The sequence below is a fragment of the Corvus brachyrhynchos genome, unplaced genomic scaffold, assembly GCF_000691975.1.
Source record: "Corvus brachyrhynchos isolate BGI_N302 unplaced genomic scaffold, ASM69197v1 scaffold92, whole genome shotgun sequence".
Taxonomy (NCBI): Eukaryota; Metazoa; Chordata; class Aves; order Passeriformes; family Corvidae; genus Corvus; species Corvus brachyrhynchos.
In genome coordinates this window covers 4,890,736-4,910,797 of record NW_008236973.1, presented here as the reverse complement: position 1 = coordinate 4,910,797, position 20,062 = coordinate 4,890,736, and the positions used below count along the sequence as shown (strand labels likewise).

General features: G+C 39.6%; 1 protein-coding gene across 3 annotated transcripts in view; it reads left to right on the top strand.

Annotated features, from left to right (window-relative positions):
* The window catches only part of JADE3 (jade family PHD finger 3), a 65,566-nt gene continuing 45,504 nt past the window's right edge, over positions 1-20,062 (top strand). Inside the window, exons 1-2 of one of the 3 annotated variants that reach the window (XM_017728575.1) lie at positions 1-121; positions 17,857-17,909. The gene's annotated coding sequence lies outside the window, so the exon portion shown is untranslated. Of the gene's footprint in view, positions 122-13,801; positions 13,823-17,856; positions 17,910-20,062 lie in introns of those variants that run through there. The other 2 variants (XM_017728576.1, XM_017728578.1) reach the window with 2 other exon arrangements.

The window sequence follows — 20,062 nt, the reverse complement described above, 5'->3', positions numbered from 1 at the left end:
CAGCCGGGCGCTTGTCCGCCGCCGAGCACCGCTCCGCCGGTATGTCGAGGAACTTGCTAGAACTGAGTTTGACAATGAAGCGCTAGCGCAGCCCTCCCGCCTGCCCGGCCGCGCCGCCAAGGTAAGTTTTCTCCTGAGCAGCGGGGGTGGATGGCGCCCCAGTGCCCCCTTTGCCTGTAGGGAGAGGAGCGGGAAGGTCCCGACTTCACTTCTCCAGATCAAACCTTCCTCTTCTGCATGGTGTTTGCTTTAATGCTGTTCATCGTTCTGCAAAGGCATGGCTTCGTTCTACGGATATATCGCGACCGGTATGGTTGGCGGCCGGGGATGTAGAGAAAGTAATACTTGCAAATAATAATGGGATGATTAAAGGGAGAATTTGGTACAGGGCACTGTAAAGTACATCTTACCAGGCAAATAAATGACACTTTTTTCCGTCTTTTAACTAGAGTTATTTTATAAAAAGCATTTGTAGTTATTTGAGGAGTTCAGCTATTGTTTGCAAATTGTTATAATGAGTGGCTACGTATTTTTATTAAAATATCAGTAAATTTGCACCGTACTTCAAAGCCCTATGGTTTTTTTCATGTTCAGGAGAAAAGGGATGCTGAAGACAACATCCAGTTGTGACTAGAAAGCCTTCAATTACTACACACTAGATACTTGAAAGCTGTTGTACCTCTCGGTTAATGTAAAAGAGCCTTTGCACTAAAACTGAAAGATTAAGAGAAATGTATTTCGTCCTGATGCTTGCTTGCAAGATGCTTAATCAGCAGCCAACTTTTTACGTCAGGTTGGTGCTTGTGGGCTGTTCTGTAGAGCATCTCGAGCACACCTGCTCATCTCTGCAAAGTGAGACCGTATCATAGTGATGGTTAGAGAGCTAGCTTGAAAATGTGAGAGCCTTAGGCCAGAAAGGGCGACCTGAATGAAAGCATGTTTGCATAACTTCCAAGCTTGCTACAGAGTTCCTTAAGGAGACATCAGAAAAGCCTTTACCTGCACTTACCAAAGGGAGAGAATGCCATTTGAAGTCGCTTTAGTTAAGAATATACCTTTTCAAAGTAAAAGCAGGCTAGTACTTTTAGAATCTAAAGTTTGTGTTGGCTTTTGGTTTTTTTTTTAACTGAACTTCTGACCTCTTTTCAGACTAGACATGACATGCCCTGTTTTTATTGCGAGAGGAGGAGAAGAAAGCTTTCTTTGCAAAACTTGGACTTTAGATGCAGTAAAAGTAATCAAAATAGCAGAACCGTTTCTATTACCTGTCCTTCGTTTGATGTTTCCTCTTTCTAGGTTCCTTTTACAGAACAAGCCTCCCTCCCCCAGCGGGAGAAATTCCTCTGAGCTGGGTCTGACTGTAGGTCTTTTTTTGCTTTGTGTTATGTACATGTAGCAGATAACCCACAAAGGTTTGCTAGAGAACTCATGTAGGAACATAGGCAGTGGCATTTATTGGCAAGGATGCATGTTCATTTGGGATCTCATTAAAACCATGGAAATCCACTGTGAATGTAGGAGCCTGAGATAGGTCGATCAATCTGTCTATCTATCTCAGTGTAGTGGTAGAGTAAACCCAGCTGTTTTCTTCTCTGCGTTTCTGTGGACTTCCTCTCAGCAGTGGAAAATCAGGAAGTTTGTGTTTGGGATTTATTGGGATACCTGGGATTGTGGTGGACTTTTTGTTTTGATTTTTAGAATACACATAGTTTTCATTGACCTGGGTGATTCGCTAATGGAGAAGAATTTACACGAAGGCTTCTTATTTACAATTGAGTATTGTTTTTACCTGTACAGTTTTATATGTTTATACACATGGGCAGAAACACGTGTGTGTGGTCACTGTAGTAGTAGCTACTGCATGCTGAATGCTGTAGAGCATTTTCCCCAAGAGCTTGCTGCAGCTGGCCTGGAGGATGTCTTGACTGGTGCCCTCAACTCTTGGCTAGTGTGATGTCAAGTGTCCAAGGCCTTGGTGAAGATGGCTGGATTTTTTAGGCCTAGTGGGGAGAGGTGAAGTTAAACCTTGTACAAGCTGCCTTGAGTTTGAAACACTCCTACAGTGTTCCCTGTGGTGTATTTAAGTAGCTTATTTCAATATTTGAAATTAATTTCTGACCATCATGCCTCACTGGGTGAGGAGTGGGACATGGTGTCTGCATATTTTTGGTTAGCTTGGCAAGACACGAGATGTATCTGGTGAAGGAATGTGCACCCATTTCTGTAGTGCATCTTTTATCATCCATGGATGGAAATGTCTTGTAAACGTCTGTTTCTGTGGTTTGTCTTTCTCTTTTCATCCCTAGAAGTCGGTATGTGGTTTGGGGGGCTATTACTTGAATGGGTTTGATCGTGCAGTGTGATGCCCACTCTTCAGAAAATACCAGGCAATTTGATTGCAAAGAGTTGTATTCAACTGAAATTTAAAAGTTAATACCCTGTAAAGTATAGGTATCATTCTCTCAATGCATTTTATAACCTAAAGTTTACTGTTTTGTCTAGATCAGTGGTAGTATTTTGTCTTGTTCAGTGACTTCTTTCATTATGGACAGAAATGGACTGAGCCAAAACTTGCTGTTTGCATGTGCTGCTTAGACTCTCCACTCCCCCAGTTTTTGTGGGAGCTATAGCTAAGGGGACTCAGGGTGCTTTTCAATCCTCTGGAGAGGGGAACCTCTGAAATGGTGTGGTGTTTCTCTTTTCTGAAGATTTTAAGTGCCTATAACGCTTGAGGCTTCATGTAATTGGAGACATAAATGCAATTTTTACATACTTTACTTAAAATGGAAACTAACAAGTTAATAATAGCTCTTATCGGGGGTATTTATGTAATGGAAGCCAACAGATGCTATTTGCATCTTGAAGAGCTGATATACAAAATGTTATGTCAAGGCCCTGGCAGGTTTTGTGCTGGCGGAGGCTGGGTCAGGTGGGAGTGGGAGATGCTGGAGATCTGTAGGGCTTTATGGCACATCTGAAAAGTGAGATAACTATATGAAATTTTGCATTTTAGCACATAACTTATTTTAATCTAATGCTGCTAATAAAAAGAATGTGAGAACTGATTTCTTTTATATTTATTCACGTTAAATGATCAGTTACACCTGTCACTTTAAAATTACTCTTCTTTATGCTATCTTCTAGCTGCAACTGCACGTCTGATATTCAGAACCCCTAAAAAGTGTGTCTATAGATACATTTTTATTGATACTTCAATTTATTTTGACTACAAGAAGGTATCTGGCAAATAAGTTTCAGAAGCGTAGTGTGACAATCCGGGCGTTGCCTTCTGTGGAAAGATGCCGATATAATTACCAAGCACCTCCCTGTTTCCCTGGGCTGTTCACTCTTTCATATTCATTTGTTTCAAAGTTACCCCTGTCTAGATGATATCTGAACTTTTCCAACATTTAATATCTTATTTCAGTGTGTAGGAGACCAAGAATTTGGGGATTAGAGCAGTCTGGGATGTGTGATCTTGGACCTAATGAAAGCTCCTGCATTTGTAGAGCTATAATCAGGCTTTATTCGGATTTAAAGGAATGGAAGAGACCCCGAGCTGTGAGCATGACTGCGGAGGCTCCACTGGCACTTGCTTAGTCGCCCTCTTCGGAGAAGCAGGAGAAGGTGGGAGGATAAGCTCGTGACTGCTGATGCTATTTGTTATAACTTTCTCCTGGATTAAATGCTGGGATGCTTGCCTTAGCTTGTTAAACTTTGTTTGAAAACTTTGGAGTGCTTTTCTTCAAAGTACACCTGTTACAGCATTAAAGAGCTATGTTTCTTGATTATTGAATTGAATGGTGAACATAACGTATTGTGTCGTTAATGCCTCTTTGTGTTTTAATTAGAGCTCTAGGAGATGTTAAAAAACAGGTTTATACACATGCTTGACTCGTTGCTAAACTGAATATGCTTGTCACACAGTGTTGAGGGAATTATGTATTATTTTGCTAATCTACTGTCCAGAGCTTCCCTCAGTTGCCTTTCTTTCCTTTTTCCTTTTTTCCCACCTTCCTCTAAAAAGTTTTTGCTTGAGTATTTTCTGAGGGTCTGTCTTATCTGCTTAAAGCTCCTGACTGTTGATAGCCTTTGCTGGTGAAAGGCTCAGGCTCTTGCTCATGTCCTAGAGAGCAGTTTCATGCCTGCACAAGTGGTTTGGTGCACAGCAAGTCCAACAGCTTCTGAGGGTTAGCACAGTGCAGTGGATTAGTAGAGGCTGGGATGCCTGAGATGCCCCAAAGGGAGGGGTGGTACCCCACACACCAGGCGCTGCAAAGTGAAACAACTGACCAGGAACATTTACTGGAAATAGTTACTTTTGTGTGACTGTGTTATGGAGAGTTTTCCAAGCTGTGTTTAAATTTTCAGGCAATTCTTGTTTCAGAATATGCTGTTGAGTTGATGACAGAATAGTGAGAGGAGAACTGCATAGGAGAAGTTCTGCCTGGGTGCTGTCTTTTAATTGTGCCATGTAGTTTATCATGTAATACTGAATGAAATTCTTTAAATATGTAGATAAACGATGGATTTACTACAAGTGTTAGACAAAAGTTACAGTAACGTGGCTGTTCATAAGCGCTTGAAAACCATAACTAAACTATGAGCTTTCATTCATACCACTTAAAAAATACAAGTATTGGTTTAACAGACCAGACAGTTTTTAAATAATGCTTCCTCTATAAACCATGGTGGTATTGAGAAAATTATTACTTTTAGTGTGCAAATATTTAAATCTTCCCCTACATATCAAGTATAGCAGAATAAAATGGTCGTATTTTCTGTCTGCTGATATGCAGAAAACCTGACATCTTGAACCGCTGGATACAAAAGTGTATAGGAGAAATGTGTACCCTGTCAAGGGAGGAAGCGTCTCTAGTGGGACTCTTTGTGTTGTTTAATTCTCTTTATTTGTTCTGCTTTTAACTGCTTGTATTTATTAATATTCTCTCAGTGTTAATTTGCAGGCCTTGATATTAAAGTGGCTGTAGAGGACTCATCATAGAAAATAGTGCCCGTGTCCTACGGAGATTTTGGCTTTAATGAAAAAAACAAACCAACCAAAGACCTTCTGGAGCTTGAAATGCTCAGTATGTGAGTGTGTTAGAGACACACAGGAAAATGTTAGGCTCAGCAATTATCTGGCAAGGAGGAGCCTCAGCAGAGAGGTAGGAGTAATACCTCTCCCACTCTTATTAATACTTGGATAGAAAGAGCAGTAATAAAGTGGTACTCGTCTTCCTGCTTTCATACAAATAAACTCTTTTCCCAGAAGGAAAATAGTGACTGAAATAGTGATAACGAGTGATTACTCTGCAGTGCAATGTAAACTTGTTAGGTGTTGTTTGATAGGAGGGAGAAAAAAAATGCTCATTTCAAGCACAGATAATAGCTTTTTATGTTAGTTTTTTGTTTGTTGGTTTTGGTTTTTTTTCAGGAACTGCTGACCAGTGCTCTGAAAAAGGAAAGGTACTGGTTGTCAGTGTTGGTGCTGTGCTTTGACATCGTTAACCTTGTTTGGGGGAGTTCTAGCAACTCTTCAGCTTGGGCCTAATTCAAGAGCAGTTGTGTTCTTTTACAAAAATCAAATTGCCTGTCATTTAAGCAACTGAGAGGGAGATACTTAAACCTGATAATGAAGTTGCAGTCTTCCTTATGTTAACAACGTAATCATTTCCATTGTAGCATGACATGAGCAATCTTAAGAAGTAAGTGAAGCTTTTTGCTTGACAAATTTGAACTTGAAGCTCCGTAACAGAATGTGCTGACAGTGAGGGAGGAACCAAAAGTTGATCTTATATTAAGATACATGTTTATGAAGAACAATATTGTAATGGCTGTTGGTGTACTTAGGAAGTAAAATTCACTTCTGCTTATGGTACTGATTCTTTTATGGAAGTTATTTTTTCAAAATATTATGCCTGTATTACAAATACTGATTTTCTTAACTTTCTTTGGTTAGTGCTTGTTCACTTTTTTTGGATAAAAAAAGAAAAAGATGAAAAACCTGTGGGATGAAATTATTCCATATTTTTATACAAATAGAAATGATGCAAAATTATTTTGTGTGCCCTTTACAGCTGGTATCCATAAATTCAGGTGGTTTCATTTTGGTCCTTGTAGTTTTGTTCTTTTTAATGTATCATACTATAATTTCCAGTGATATTTTATGAAAATTGTAAAAGTTTTTCTTTATTCAGGTATTTTTCAGATACCTAAGTTTGTTGAAGTTAGTAGTAAACATATTTTTGATCCAAATACTTACTTATACAGCTAGTGTACAAAAAATTTACTTACAATGGCAACTGAATGAGATTTTGCCAGTGACTGGCAGGTTGCATTCGTGTCTGTTTCTGCAGTTTTGATGGAGATCTGACTTGCCTTATTTGGTTGTACAGACCTATGCAGAGACAGAATATCTGTGGTAGAATACTGTAGAAAATGGGACTCTGCCCTGAACTCCATGAAAGAGGAGGCTAAAAATTACTTTAGGCTTCAGTACTTGGTATTCTTAGTAGTCCCTCCTTTGTTGCTTAAAACTGAATACATATGGATCTGATACATGATGTTTTCGTTTTTCTTCCTCTGTATATCCTATAGGACTTCAGAAGGTGGGACATAACTTATTAGAAAGCTTACACTCCTGCCAATCAGCTCAGTATCAGTCAGAGCCCCGTGACTCCAGTTACGTGGATTAACCTGGCTTAAGTGCTGTCTCAGAGCCTTTGTTTGGCGTCTTCTATGTACTTGTTCTAAATTTTCAGAAGCCTCTATACGTAACAGCAAACAGGGATGTGCATTAATTTAGGTTACTGAAACCTAGTAACTTTTGCAGGTGCCATTTCACTCTCTTTTTAAGATTATTGAACTACTTTTTTTTTCTGTGTGTTCACTTCTGTGTGCTTGAATTCCACATTTGAATCAGTCCATTTTTGAAGTATGAATGGGTTAAGAGTAGGAAAAAAAAGTCTGAAGAAACTTAAAAAAGGAAAAAAGTAAAGCCTCAATTGCAGATGAGAACTTGAATATCATTTGTAGTTCTTACTTATCTCTCTCAGCCATCCATGTCTTTGATGCCTTTGTAGTCTCCCTTTGGCTGTCCCCTCTTCTTTTTGACTTAACTTTCCAACTTTTTCCTTGTTATTGGAGAAAACAGTGTTTCCAGTGAGTGTCTCACAGTCTTCTTGGGACCCTATAAATCATCTAGGTCAAATTAAATTTTTCTCCTGTACCAGACTACAGACAGTATGGACTTCCAGATTGTTTGCAGTCAACCTGAAAGTATTTTGGCAGACTTGTTGGCTTGGGGTTTTTTTTTGTGTAAGTTTGCTCAGTCTGATAAAGGGGGCCTTTTCCTTCACCTGTGTTTTTATGTGAGGTTTTATTTTTCGTGGCTGCTACATTTGTGGGGGTTTACATATATGTGTATGTACAAAAGCACCGTGCACCGAAAATTCAAGTTGTATTTTTAAAAATTCATTAAAATAAGTGTTTGTGATATAAAACTTTTTTTCTGGTGAATGCTGATACTGGTGTGATGACTATTTAGCTACTGTTTAACAAAAAGCCCTTCTATGTTTTGCCTGTACATAGGTAAATTGTGCTTGGTTAAGGAAGTTAAATCTGTGTGTTTGACTCAAACACACATCAGCAATTGTATTTACTTTGGTACAGATTATAAGAGTGTTTCAAAACAAACTTGATTTTATACAGGGAGGAACTGCTAGAAAAAGTGAGACAGTGGCAGAGCTTTGGTTTAGTGGAGTAACTTTTAAAACATATAAATGCATCCTGGTTATTTATAAGGTATCAAATCCTTTTTTAACCCTTTGCTACCCTATGATAGTTTTTTTGGTCAAAATGATTTTTTTTTCTTTCCCCCTTTAAATAATTGTAGGGAATCTATACTAAGCTCATTCTATCAAAGAAGTCAGCTTTCATAACAGTTTGAAAGGTGTTGCTCTGGTGTTACTCTGTTATATTGATCTGATTGGTCATGTACACCTAATTCTGAAGAAGTGGTATTGGTGTCAGCCTTTGCACAAGGGCTGTACAAGTTGAGCCAGCTTCACTCCTGTACCAGATTCCTTTGGTCATAACAAAGCATCTTTAGAGCTATCTTTTACAGGTTTTAATGTCACATTAGGGTACTCTATGGCACCTCTGCCTATTTGTGGTCTCTTATAGGTTTGTAGGGATTTAATCAGTCAGAATTGTGGATTTAACTGCATGATGGCAATTCTCAAAGGAGAAAAAGCTCAGCTCCTTTGTTTACTTCTGCTTTTGAGCTTTCCAGGTCTGACAGGATTATAGAGGTTTTTGTGCTTCAGGTAAGCAGAAGTAATGTAAAAAACTCTAAGGGAGCAAACCCTCTAAGGGAGCAAACCTATTAAGGCAAGTTTTCTCTTTTTTTTTTTTTTTTTTTTTTTTTTTTTTTTTTTTTTAATTCTCTTTTTTTTGAAGGGCTTGCTTGTTGTTTTGTTTGGTTTCTTTCAGGATGGATTAGATGCTTTGGTATATGACTTGGATTTTCCTGCCTTAAGAAAAAACAAGAACATTGACAACTTCTTAAACAGGTGTAAGTATTTAATGTTTAATTTACTAAGTAACAGAAGTTTATAGTATCAAAAAGAAAACACCTCTTCTAGCTCTTTGAAGAGCAGCTAGGGATTTGGTGTGCATTGAGTTTTTGGGTGCAAGTTGTTGTAAGAGTCTTATTTATTTATTTTTCAGTGAGAAGTGACAGCTGCCTATACAAATCTTATCTCCAGCAACTGAATGTCCAGTCTGTTGCCTTGCCTGCGGTGGCACAAAGCCTTTTAAGAGAAAGGCCTGTTCTCTTTGTTAGGGCAACTCCCTGGATTCCCATAACTTGTTTTCTAATTTCATATACAAGATATCATAAGCAATTAACAGTAAAATGACAGAATGATGTATACAATGTCAGGAAACAGTATTAAATAATAACAGACTGGAGCACACATTTTGTAGGCTGGGTTTTTTTTTTTTTTTTTTTTTTTTTAAATGCCAGTGTCTTGTGCAGGGCCATGTTACCTGCTGTCCTCCTTGGAACTGGTGAAAGCCCATCCATAATGATGTGGGTGGGAGAGTATCCAAGTCTAGTTTTATCCCTTGTTAAACAATATCAGAAGTTTCGCCTCCATAAAGGCAACAGCTTTGCATAGTGGAAGTCTAACATTAATAAACTACAAGAAATTAGAAAGGTCTAAATATTTTAGACAATTCTGTTAAAGGTTTTTCCTTTTGACAGTAAGTTTTTCTGACAGTGGGTGCTTTAAAAAAGGAATAGTTTTCTTGCATTGCAACTTGATCTTGCAACCCCCCACCTATCCCCAATATATTTGCATCAGGAAATTTTTAGGAGAAATAAACTCAGTTTTGTCATTTAGGAATTCTGCTTATAAATTCATCAGATAAATGTTCTGCTAATTTCTGGCTTTGTTTTGGCACTGGTTTTAATTCCCATTGACTCCACAGAGACCAAAGTTTCCATGCTTATTTCTCAGAGCTTGTCATACATTTTGTCTAAGTGAGTGGGAATGACTTTGGAAAAGGATTGACACAAGTTTCTCCTTCATAGCAGTAAAAACAAACCCAACACAGCCCTTTCCGACCGTTTAAGATCATCTTCAAGGAAGAAGTCATATTTGGTTGCTGCTATGGGAGTTGCAGCCACAGAGGATGAAGTTGATGAAGTCTTGTTTACTGTGTTACAGTGTCTGCTGCTTCATTAATCGTCATTTGATTGTGCTCCAAGCCTTGTGTTTTTGCGGTCTAAGTGCAAAGCTTGGGTGCTTTATTTATTTATGGAGTTTCTTTGCACGGGAAGGTGACAGTTTGAGTGCTGGTGTGGTCTGACCATAAAAGACCAGAGAGGCTTTCGTTATGAAAAATCACAAATACCAGTGTCCCAAGTTTGATAAAGGGTGTCAAAAGTACTTTAAATCACTGTCTTAATCAAGTGAAGTTAACACTATTACTTTTTTCTTGCCTCTCCCCCCCCACTTTTTTTTTTCCTCTGGGAGGTGTCATTCCAGTAAATACTGACTAAATGGTTTTATGTGAGGTGAGCTGTTTATGATGGTTATTTTTCTGTGGCCACTGAGACCCCCTTAAGGGCCAGGAATATTCAGTATATGTACATTTACTCAAATTCCACATAGCTGAAGCAGTTGAAGAATCTCGAAAGAGCATGCTCTGTAGCCTTTCTGAATCCCTGTGTTGTACACTGGTGAGCATCAAAACTTAATGTATCCAGAAAAGGAGACAAATCTTTTCTTGACTACTGTCATCCAATTGAGAGGTAACTTTCCTCCTGTAATCCAGACATAAATTATTCTCAATCTTTTTGTTTGTAGTTTCCTTTTTTTCCTACTTGCATTGACCAGGATGGGAACAGAGGCTCCGCAGGCTCATTTGTTGTGTAAAAGTGGGTGGTGGTTTGAGCCACAAGGTCCTCCTGACACTCCCCAGCAACTGGTGGTTGGTCATCCTGCAAATAAATGGTTGAAGCAAAATACCACAACATAGATAAGAAATGCTTGCGCAGACTGCTCTTCTGGTGAGGTGATGGGAATGACCATAGGATGCTTGAATGCTGTAGGTAGGCAGCAGCAGAGTTGTGCAATGGAAAGGGTTTGAGGAAAAGGGAGAAAGCACTGGGGCAGACTGGACAGCAGAGGAGGACTGGGAAGATGGGATGAAAACTAAGGACTGCCTTTGCAGATGTGGCAACTGCTGACACCTTAACGTGATACTGAAATTGATGCCTGAAGAGTGCATCTGGGGAGAGGAGGAAGAAAGGTCCAATCATGTCTCTGATTCCTGAAGATATCCATTTACAGGACTGCAAATCAGTAGTTCAGTCTGTGAGAGGAGAGATTTCTGGCATCATTCCTTATTTGGTGTGTGAGCTGGGTTTCCTGAACATGCTGGGCACTTTGAATCCCACTGTAAAGACCTTTCCATTTGCTTCATGAGGAGTTAAAATCTTGGGGGGTTTGCTGTTTCTTGTTCCAGAGCCAGAGCTGTAGCTTGAAGGCATTGAAATACACAGTTTGGTATTACTTCGGTCCAAAGTTTAAATATGTCCCTTCATATTTTATATTGGCATTGTGTGGAGGATCCACACACACTGCTTTTAGCATTTGTGACTCTCTGGTGTGTGTGGTGGGATCATGGGACTTGCTGTGGAGAATATGGAAGTGGCATAGCTGTGCCATCAGAAACATAACATCTGTTATCTTACCATACTTTAGAAGTTCTCACACTTGAATAGTTTTATTTCTTATTTTAAGATCCCCACTAAAAGTCCCTAACTGTGTACAAATATAGTTGCATTAAATAATAGAATTTGGCTAAGGAAAAAGATGCCTCTAGGTCATCTAGATTATTGCTTCTGAAATGTTTGTTTGAACCTCCCTTCAGAAAATAGTGTGGAACAGTACTGCCATCACTAAGCTACAGGAAATGCACACGAGCACATCTGTTTAGTACAGGAGGTACAACTCGAATGAGGTGGCTTGATACTTAAAATCCAGCTGGCCAGCATGTGGCTGTGGCTAACAGCAGAACGTGTAATGTTCTCCTTCCTCAAGAACTGCATCTATTTTGTTTTGCTCCAGATCCTCATAAATAGCTTGTTTTTGCTACTCTGTGGCTCAAAGACCTGTTTTCAAGTTCCTGATAGTAGGTAGTGCCAAAATACTTTTGTTGTTTCTGTTGTTTCTGTACCCCATTCCAGGCTTTGTGGATCAGGAAGCCTCCTGCCTGTATTTTTATCTCAGTTTAGGTCTTGTACTGCAGCATTCTGCCTCATGCATTTGTATTCTCTTTCTGCTACATTCCTCTGTGTTGAACTGTGTCCTGCTGCAGGGAATACCCACTCTTCGGAGAGAGATGCATCCTGCACCAGGCTGAAGTAACAAGTCTCCTTAACATTTCGTCCCGCAAAAGAGGAGGAGGGACCTGAGCTGCTGTGTACTGACTGTCCCTGCATGCAGCTGTACACCATAGCATCCGGCAGGGATATATATGTGTGTGTATGTATTTACATGTATCTCCTTCAGTCTCTGATGTAGGGAAGAGAGATGGAATGGTGGAATAGTTACCTGGGATTTCTTTGCTGTCACCAGCATGCAGCGGTACTCATGAGTTCTGTGGAGTAGCTGATGCACAGTACTTGTGCTCCACAGCACCATGTCTGCATGGTGAGGTGCAGCCCTCAGCGCAGACAGTCCCAACAAACCACTTTGTGCAGTGCTCTTTATACTCAAGTCCCCTTTATTGTTGGCTTGCCCTCCGGCTGGGTTGAGAAAAGCTGAGCTCTGTGGAGCATGTTGTTTTGGCAGCGCAGCAACCAGGACTCTTGTCCAGTCTTTGTTTAAACGTCAAGAGCTGCAGCTTTCAATCTTCCCCCTGGGGATTTGGGTCAGCAGTTCTGACTCTCAGGATGTTTCCTTAATGCTAAACCTAAACTTCTTGGTTTTTTTCTTAAATTTATCCCATTGCATTTAATCTCTTACAAACCCAGGCTTTTGTTTGACTAATTCTAATATCCTACCTGTATATGAAGACTGTAAACAACTTTGTGTCTTAAAGTAGGTGTTTGTAAGTTAAATCCTGTAAGTAGCTTTCCTCCATAAGGGCAATTTTTTCAGTCTGACTCAGTTTTTTGCATGTATATGTTAATTGTGTTGTGTAACAATTATTTTCAAGTAATCAGTAAGATGTTTTGAGTGTTTTGCAGAATGGTTGGCACTACACACAAGCTAAATAACTGCTGTGTTGGGTCACCATCTGAGTGCCTGGGGCCCAGGACTTCAGAGCATTTCATAAAATGTCTTGATGTTACTTGTTAGTTGCCTTATGAAACCTATCCTTCTAGACATCCTGCTGCATTGTTTGTCTGAAAGTGGGGTAAGCTGCTGTGGGAAATTGTTTTCCCAGCAAGTTTTAATTGGTTGCTGGGAATTACTAAATCACTGCTGCATAAAGGTGTCATGAAATATTTTTGTGACAGTGGAAAGAAGTGAAGGTACTAGAGAGTTGCAGGCTTTACTAAATGCTTTCAGTGTCTCTGATCTACCTTAAGGTGAGATGGACTATGTTTAGATTTTTACAATGAAATTGTGAATTTATACTGAATTACTTTGTTGGCTAAGCCAGTGTGGAAGAGAGATAAAAATTGAGAAGCTGCAGAGTACTGTAGTACACTGTAGTTAGGACTGTTTAGAAGCTTGTGAAGAAGAATAAACAACAAATCAGTTTATTACAAGCAAAAATCCAACACTGTTTGCTACAAAGACTTTGTAGGGATTTTACAAGACTTTTCTTAAAGCTTACTGACTTTTTCTTTTCTACCTCTAATCCGTGTAGGGTAAGTATTGCCTGGAAATATCTCTTTAGTTAAATACAATGGATACTGTTTTGGTATTTGGATACTTGTTCTATTATGATTTTTTCAGAACTACAAGGGAGAGAGTACCATTACCTTCCTGCTTCATACTATATTTATAATCTCAAAAACTACTAGCTTTATTTCTGATGCTGTCTTGGTAGTATTAAAATTTTGATCTGCCTTTTGTAAGAGGTCTGTGTGATGTTACTGGTAGTCCATGGGGAGCTGTCTGTATGTGCTAGATACCTGAAACAGTCTGTAAAAAACCTGGAAATTATAAAATGATTTTCTAATACCTTTCCCATCTAAGCAGCATTATATCCCTGGGATTATTTATGGAGAAGAAGATGTGGAGCATCACAAGACCGATTTCCTGATTCATTTTTGAAAGTAATTTGTGAGGTAGGAATTGCACAGTAGATGATATAAGTTATCAGGCAACCCGTATTACCAGAAGCAAGCTAAGGGAGCATGGATTACCTGAAATGCTCACAGGAATGTTTGTAGCTGCTGAGAAAACTGAGAGGATGATTGCTAATTAGTTTCAAACAAGACAGGTGAATTAATATTTGCTATTAATGATGTGGGTGAAGGAATGAGGACTCCGTTCATTCAATACCCGAATCAAGCTGGATGGAGCTCACATGTCTACTTGAGAAGATGCTTTGAACTTAAGAGTTACTTTAACAGATTGGAGAAGGAGCCTGGAAGGAGGGGTTGGATGGGGCTGAGCAGGTTGTGTGAAGGGGTAGCTGTCTTCAGCACGAAGGTTTGGCTGCACACCTGCAGGCTGGGAGCAGTGGGCCCAGAGGCAATAACTGCTCACAGCCAGGACATGAGGCAACAGTCGTGCTGTTGCAAAAGCAAAGGCATTGGAGTTTATACGTAGGATTATTATCTGCAACTCATGTGGCAGTAAAGAATGTTTTTCTGTAAAAAGAGAGGAGCATTTTGTGTTTCAGCTGGGAGACTTTGTCCAGATTTGGACGTCACAACTTCATACTGGTTTTGTGTGCCAGCCCTGGAAAGGGTGGTGGACAGCAGCAACTAGAAGAATCAGAAATGTAGAAAATGTGTCCTTTAAGCAGGGGGTGAAAGAACTGGGTTTTATTTAGTCTGGAGAAAAGACAAGGACGTATTTACAAGAGAGTTCAGTTATTGTTCAAACATAAGGTTAACTGTGTAAAAAAGAGAAGGATGATATCATCAGGGCCCAGTGCAGGGAGAGACCTGGTAAAGGCTTGAGCAGCACAGGGGAAGATGTGTGCTTAAAGTGCTGGGAAAAACTTTGAGGGTCACGCAGCGTGGAAGGGGCTCCCTCTGTTATGCAGAGTCTGAGTTCTTGGTCCTATCTAGCTGTCCTTTTTCAGGACCCTGACAGACCCTTTTTTCTGCGACCATCTCTGTTTTTGCAAATGGCAGTGCCGTGTGTGGGATGGTTGACAAGAAAAGCACGAAGCTCTGTTTTCAACCAGCACAATTCTTGTTTTGGTAGCTTGGCTGTTGGTAAGCACTGTGGTAAATTACAGAGAGAGCGATAGTATAACAGTAGTGATAACTGCAAAAATAGATCTGTGTTCCAAGTGGCCTTCTGTTGTTAAAAGTTGTATTTTAAGAAATAAATCTTGCTGATGCTTTTTTCCCTGGTGACGCTTAGTTTCCAGGCAGTATTTATGAAAAGCTACTGTGCATTTCTAAGTTTTTCTGTGTCTACACAGTCCTTTAGTTCCTATAATTTTTTTTCCTGTTTCTTCATGCCACAGTTTCTGTTGCTTGCCCATTAATTTTTCAAATGCACCTGGAGATTAGGAGTTTGGAGTCTGTTGGCACAGTCTGTGTGGAGGGGAGGGTGAGCATCTTCTGTGCCTTCTTTACCCTGGTCCTGAACTTGCTGTTCTTGGGGAGGTTGGCACTCTTCCATTTTTTTTTTAATCTGTTGGGGAAGCACCCCCTGATCATTAGTTTGAGGTGACTTAATTAATGTTTCTCAATCAATATGTTAAGACTAGCTTTCAAAACAAAGGGGGGGGAAACAGTGTTTTGTGGGGGCAACTGTATTTTTCATCCTATTTTGTTTATTTGTTCATGGTTGTGAAATAAGTAAAGTTGGGACTGAGATTATGACTCTATACTGTAAGGATTAGAGAAAGAAAAAAAAAATTAGTTGAACCTTCCAGTATTTCAGAGTTCATCTTGGCATTTAACTGAGCAAATAAATGTGTTTTTAATGAAGAGTTCAAAAATATATTAGTTTTGTGGTTCAGCTGGGAGGCAAAAGCTGTGGTTTTGTTCACACTTAAAAGTTGTAGGCTGTGTTGCATTTTAATGATGCCATTTGAGCTGCCACAACCAGGGCTTTGCTTGTGTTTCTATGGAAAACTTACATTAAATGGGTTCAGTCGGGACATTAAAGAATTATCCCATAATGAAATGTGTCATAAGAAAAAATCAGTCAAAGTCATGTTTGGAAAACTTAGCCAGCTATTTATTAATTATTTACTTATTTTCTTCACTTGCCTGCCCTCCTGCAGTGTGTTTTGTGGGTGAGGCTCTTGGCATTTCTTAGCTGGAGGGTAGAGGCAAAACACCAGGTGGGGTAGTACCCGGCAGAGCAGCAGTGGGCTGTTAAAGCGAGCCCCTCTGGTCACCCCCACTCCCTGTGTGTCAGGTGTTTCTGCTGCACCTGAGCTGGGTCCCTCTGGATGGAGATGGGAGGCTCCCGTTGATGCTCGTGCCAAGTGCACCATCTCCTGCACAGACCCTGTGGTTTGCTTCAGGCCATGTGTGTGGTGGCAGAGGGTATCTGCTTATCTCAAGTTAAAAACCCGATCCACGTAGTGTGATTCATGTTTCAACAACCTTGGCTCTGGTACTGCCTTGATCTACAGATCTTCTTGTGTTGCTCAAAGTTAGTTGCTTAATGTGGGGTATAGCCAGAGAGTGTCAGGAACATGGGAAGAGGAACCTAGGAAAATTTAAAAAACAAAAAGAACTCCCAAACCAACCAAGCACCTTTGCTGCCCCCCCCAAAATAACAATACACCAAATACACAAATACTAAAAACCCCCAAAGGCAAAACTTCAAATCAAAGAAAATTAGTAGAGCCAAAACTTCAAAATTTTGCACAGTCAATGTACAGGAGCTGTAATATATTGTGTTCCCCTTCTCCTTCCCCCCTCCGCCCCCCCGCGATTGTAAGGAAGTATTTTCCTTTTATTTTCCTTTGATGCCACAGCCTAAGTTGAGCAACAATAGTTTTAATAAGTAATGGGATGTGTGCCACTCCTCAGTGGGTGGGTGTTTGTATCTTTTTCTTGTACTGCAGATGGGTGGAGGAGCGCAAATGTTAGAGTGTGGTGCTGACACTTTGGCCAGAAACTGCCTTATTTCAGTTAGAAAAACATTGTCATATCCCCTTATTTTGTTCTTGTTCTTCTGGCAGGGTATGCAGTTACCGCTTCCTTGGTTTTTACTTGCAGTTTTGCTCTCTAATACTTTCTATCGCAGCTCGTAGCTGTCCTGTTTTTGTTAACTTTTTGCTCTGAGGCACGGGGTGGACTGCCTGCCAGGACAGCCCCTGGTCTGGCTGCTGACATCCCTGAGGAGTGCTGCAACTCATCTGTTGGGTGTGATGGCTTTAATGCCTTTGCCAGGTGCATTACAATAGGGCACCAAACATACCTGTGCCTGATCCTGCAGGAGGGCAATGCAGGCAGTTAGTGGAGGGAGAAATTCCTTCTGTTCCCATACTTAATATTGCTCAAGGCTCAGGACTAGATTAAAAAGGGCGAGTAAGCAGAATGCCTGCCAGGGAAGCTAAGCTATTCGGGATTGTCAAGGAGAGGTCTGGAGGAATGTAGTGAGGAATTAAATCAGGAGCCACATGGAGCTTTCTCTCTATGCTTATTTTGTTTGCCCTCCTATGAATTTATAAGCATGCATGGTTCATAGAAGACCCTCTTGAATGAAGAAAGCATCAGTGTATAAAGAGAAATCGACACCTTAAGCCAGATGAGTAAGCATGCATCTATCTGAATGTGTTTGTTGAAGTGTTTTTATTCCCAAAGCAGGATAGAGAAAATACTAATTAAAATTTCATTTTGTTGGTATTGGTAAAGTTGGTTTCCATTCATGTTAAGAGGGATGGCAAAATCAATTTTGAGAATATTCTTATAAATTTGTTTTTAGTTGTAATGCTTACTGCATTTATATCATAGTATGTGCACATATAGCTGATACATTTCATTTTTACAGATATTAAATGAGAATTGTGGAATTTAAGGCTTTATACTCTGGATATATCCCTTGGTTGGGAGAGTTGCAATAAAAATAAAATACACCCTTCACTTACTTGCCAAAAATTAAATTGTAGCTCAAACATGAAATGCCTGATGTCACTCCTACTACCTAAATAGCACTCCTTTCATTTTTTTAGGAGCTTGTGATGTCATCAGCTGAAGCGAAAACATCTACCTCATGACCTGGCATGTAAGTGAAGGAGGAACTGATACTTAAAAATAAATAAATAAATGTGTGTATTGGTGTTTACAATGTGTAAATTGAATCTATATACCTTCAACTTTCAGATGTCACCTTTTAAATGAAAGCTTTCTGAATTTTTAAAGGAATATAAAGTCTTTTAAAGAGGAGGAAGTCATAAAAGAAGCCGTTACCAGTAACGTTTCAGCCTGCAGAACTCCTTAATAATCTCAGTTAAAATCTATTTTATGTATCCCATAATGCTTGAAATGCTGGTAAGCATAGATGGAATAATTTTATCTTACCTCAATATTTACACGTGCTGCTTCCACCCATTTTTATTCTGTGCTTCTTTTCTGGATATGAATTCTGATAGTTGTGATGAATGCATACTATACACGGTGATACCCTTCCTAAAATTAAATACTCTGCTTGCAGAAGATTTAGATTCTTGATATACTCAAGATACTTCATAGTGAACTTCCTGCAGCTTTGTGACACTTCTATTTTATTCCCTTAAGTAAGCAAAAATATTTCAATCCTCTGCAGAGGCATTTATAGATTTTTTTTTTTGTCTGCCCACTCTCTGCTTTTCTTTTATGTGGCTTTAGAGGATTAAAGTGCAGTCATTGCTTTGAGGGGCCAATGTCAGCAGTGAGCTGAGTGTTCCTAATTGGTGCCAACACCTGTCCCTCATTATGAAGCCTTGTTCAAGCTGTCTGGTGAACCGAGGTAGCTGGTCTCCCCTGCATGTCTCTAATGTGATTATAAAGCCCTCTCCTCATGCAAGTTTTATTACTTATTCAACTTTTGGACTGATGTGGAAAGTGAAGCTAAGCTGAGCCATTTGGCTGGCTACCAAAGATCATAAGGAGTGCCAAAGAGAAGGGATTCACTCATCTCAATTTCAAGAATTTTAGTTCAAAGGTTGCTTCTGCTTTGACTGTTTAAATTTTTAAAAAAGGGGGGGGAGGGGAGGACTGGTTTTTTTTTGGTTTTTTTCTAGTTTTCAACGTCAAATAGTCTGAATTTAGAGACCAGATCTACAGACTCCAGCTGAGCTGTGAACATCTGACTGCAGCTGCTATTGTGCATAACCCATTGATTTTCTGCAAATAGAGCTTTGGCCTTGACTACTCTTGCACCATCGCTTTGTCTTCAGGGGGTCAGGGCGTAGCAATTCTTTTCTACACAAAACCAGCATCAGCCTCTCCTCCCACTTGATTCTGTACTGTTAGCAGGGCTACAATGCATTGTGCTTTGCCATTGCAGTTGGAAGAGATGACCTCAGACAGATTTCACCAATGAAATTAATGGCTCAGATGAGATGGATCACTATCATGTTTGGGCTTTACAGGCAAAAGTTTAAGCATGGTTACGTTTTTCTAAGTAGTTTAAGTAAGTTTTTAAGCGTTTAGCTTGTAGAATTCAAGTGTGCAGCAGTACAGTGCTGGCTGGAGGTTTTGGGTTATTTCCCTATGAGGGAGGAGAAAGACAGAATAACTTCAGATGTGTATCTTGGAAAGGTTTGAGATAATAAACCTGTAAGAATCATACGAGAACCCTGTTAGTTATCCAGATTTGGAAAGCCGTAAGAAAATGAAAGTGTAGTGGATTCTTAAACTTCAGACGTGAAATTGGAAGGATAGTTATTAAAGGGATTGAATATCTGCAGGATAGAAGAGAACCCAAAAGAAAATCCTGAGTGGATAGAGCCTTAATATGCATCTAGGCTGTATTTGTACAATTGTTTATTTGATTTCTCCTTAAAAAAAAAATTAAAAATCAACAACTCAATTACACTGGGAATGATCTAATTTTTTACTTAATAATTTTGTCCAGAATGGTTCTATGAACAGCAATCAACAAACTTTAAGGGCAACAGTATGTCAAGTGTTAGAATCTCTGCTGGTTGTGCTCATCATAATCAAAATCTCATCTAATAAAAATTCTCATTTCGATATTTATCATGGCCCTACAGACACCCATCTGATCTGTAGTCCACAGAGGTCAGGTTAGGAAGTGATCTATTAAAAAACAATGAAATCCATAGCACAGAGAGGAATTATGAGTTATGAGTATGTCTGGTTTCGGATTATTTCCCTTACTGAATTAGGCCAGTTGCTTTCTCCAGTAATGATCAGCAGTGGACACCTAGGGAA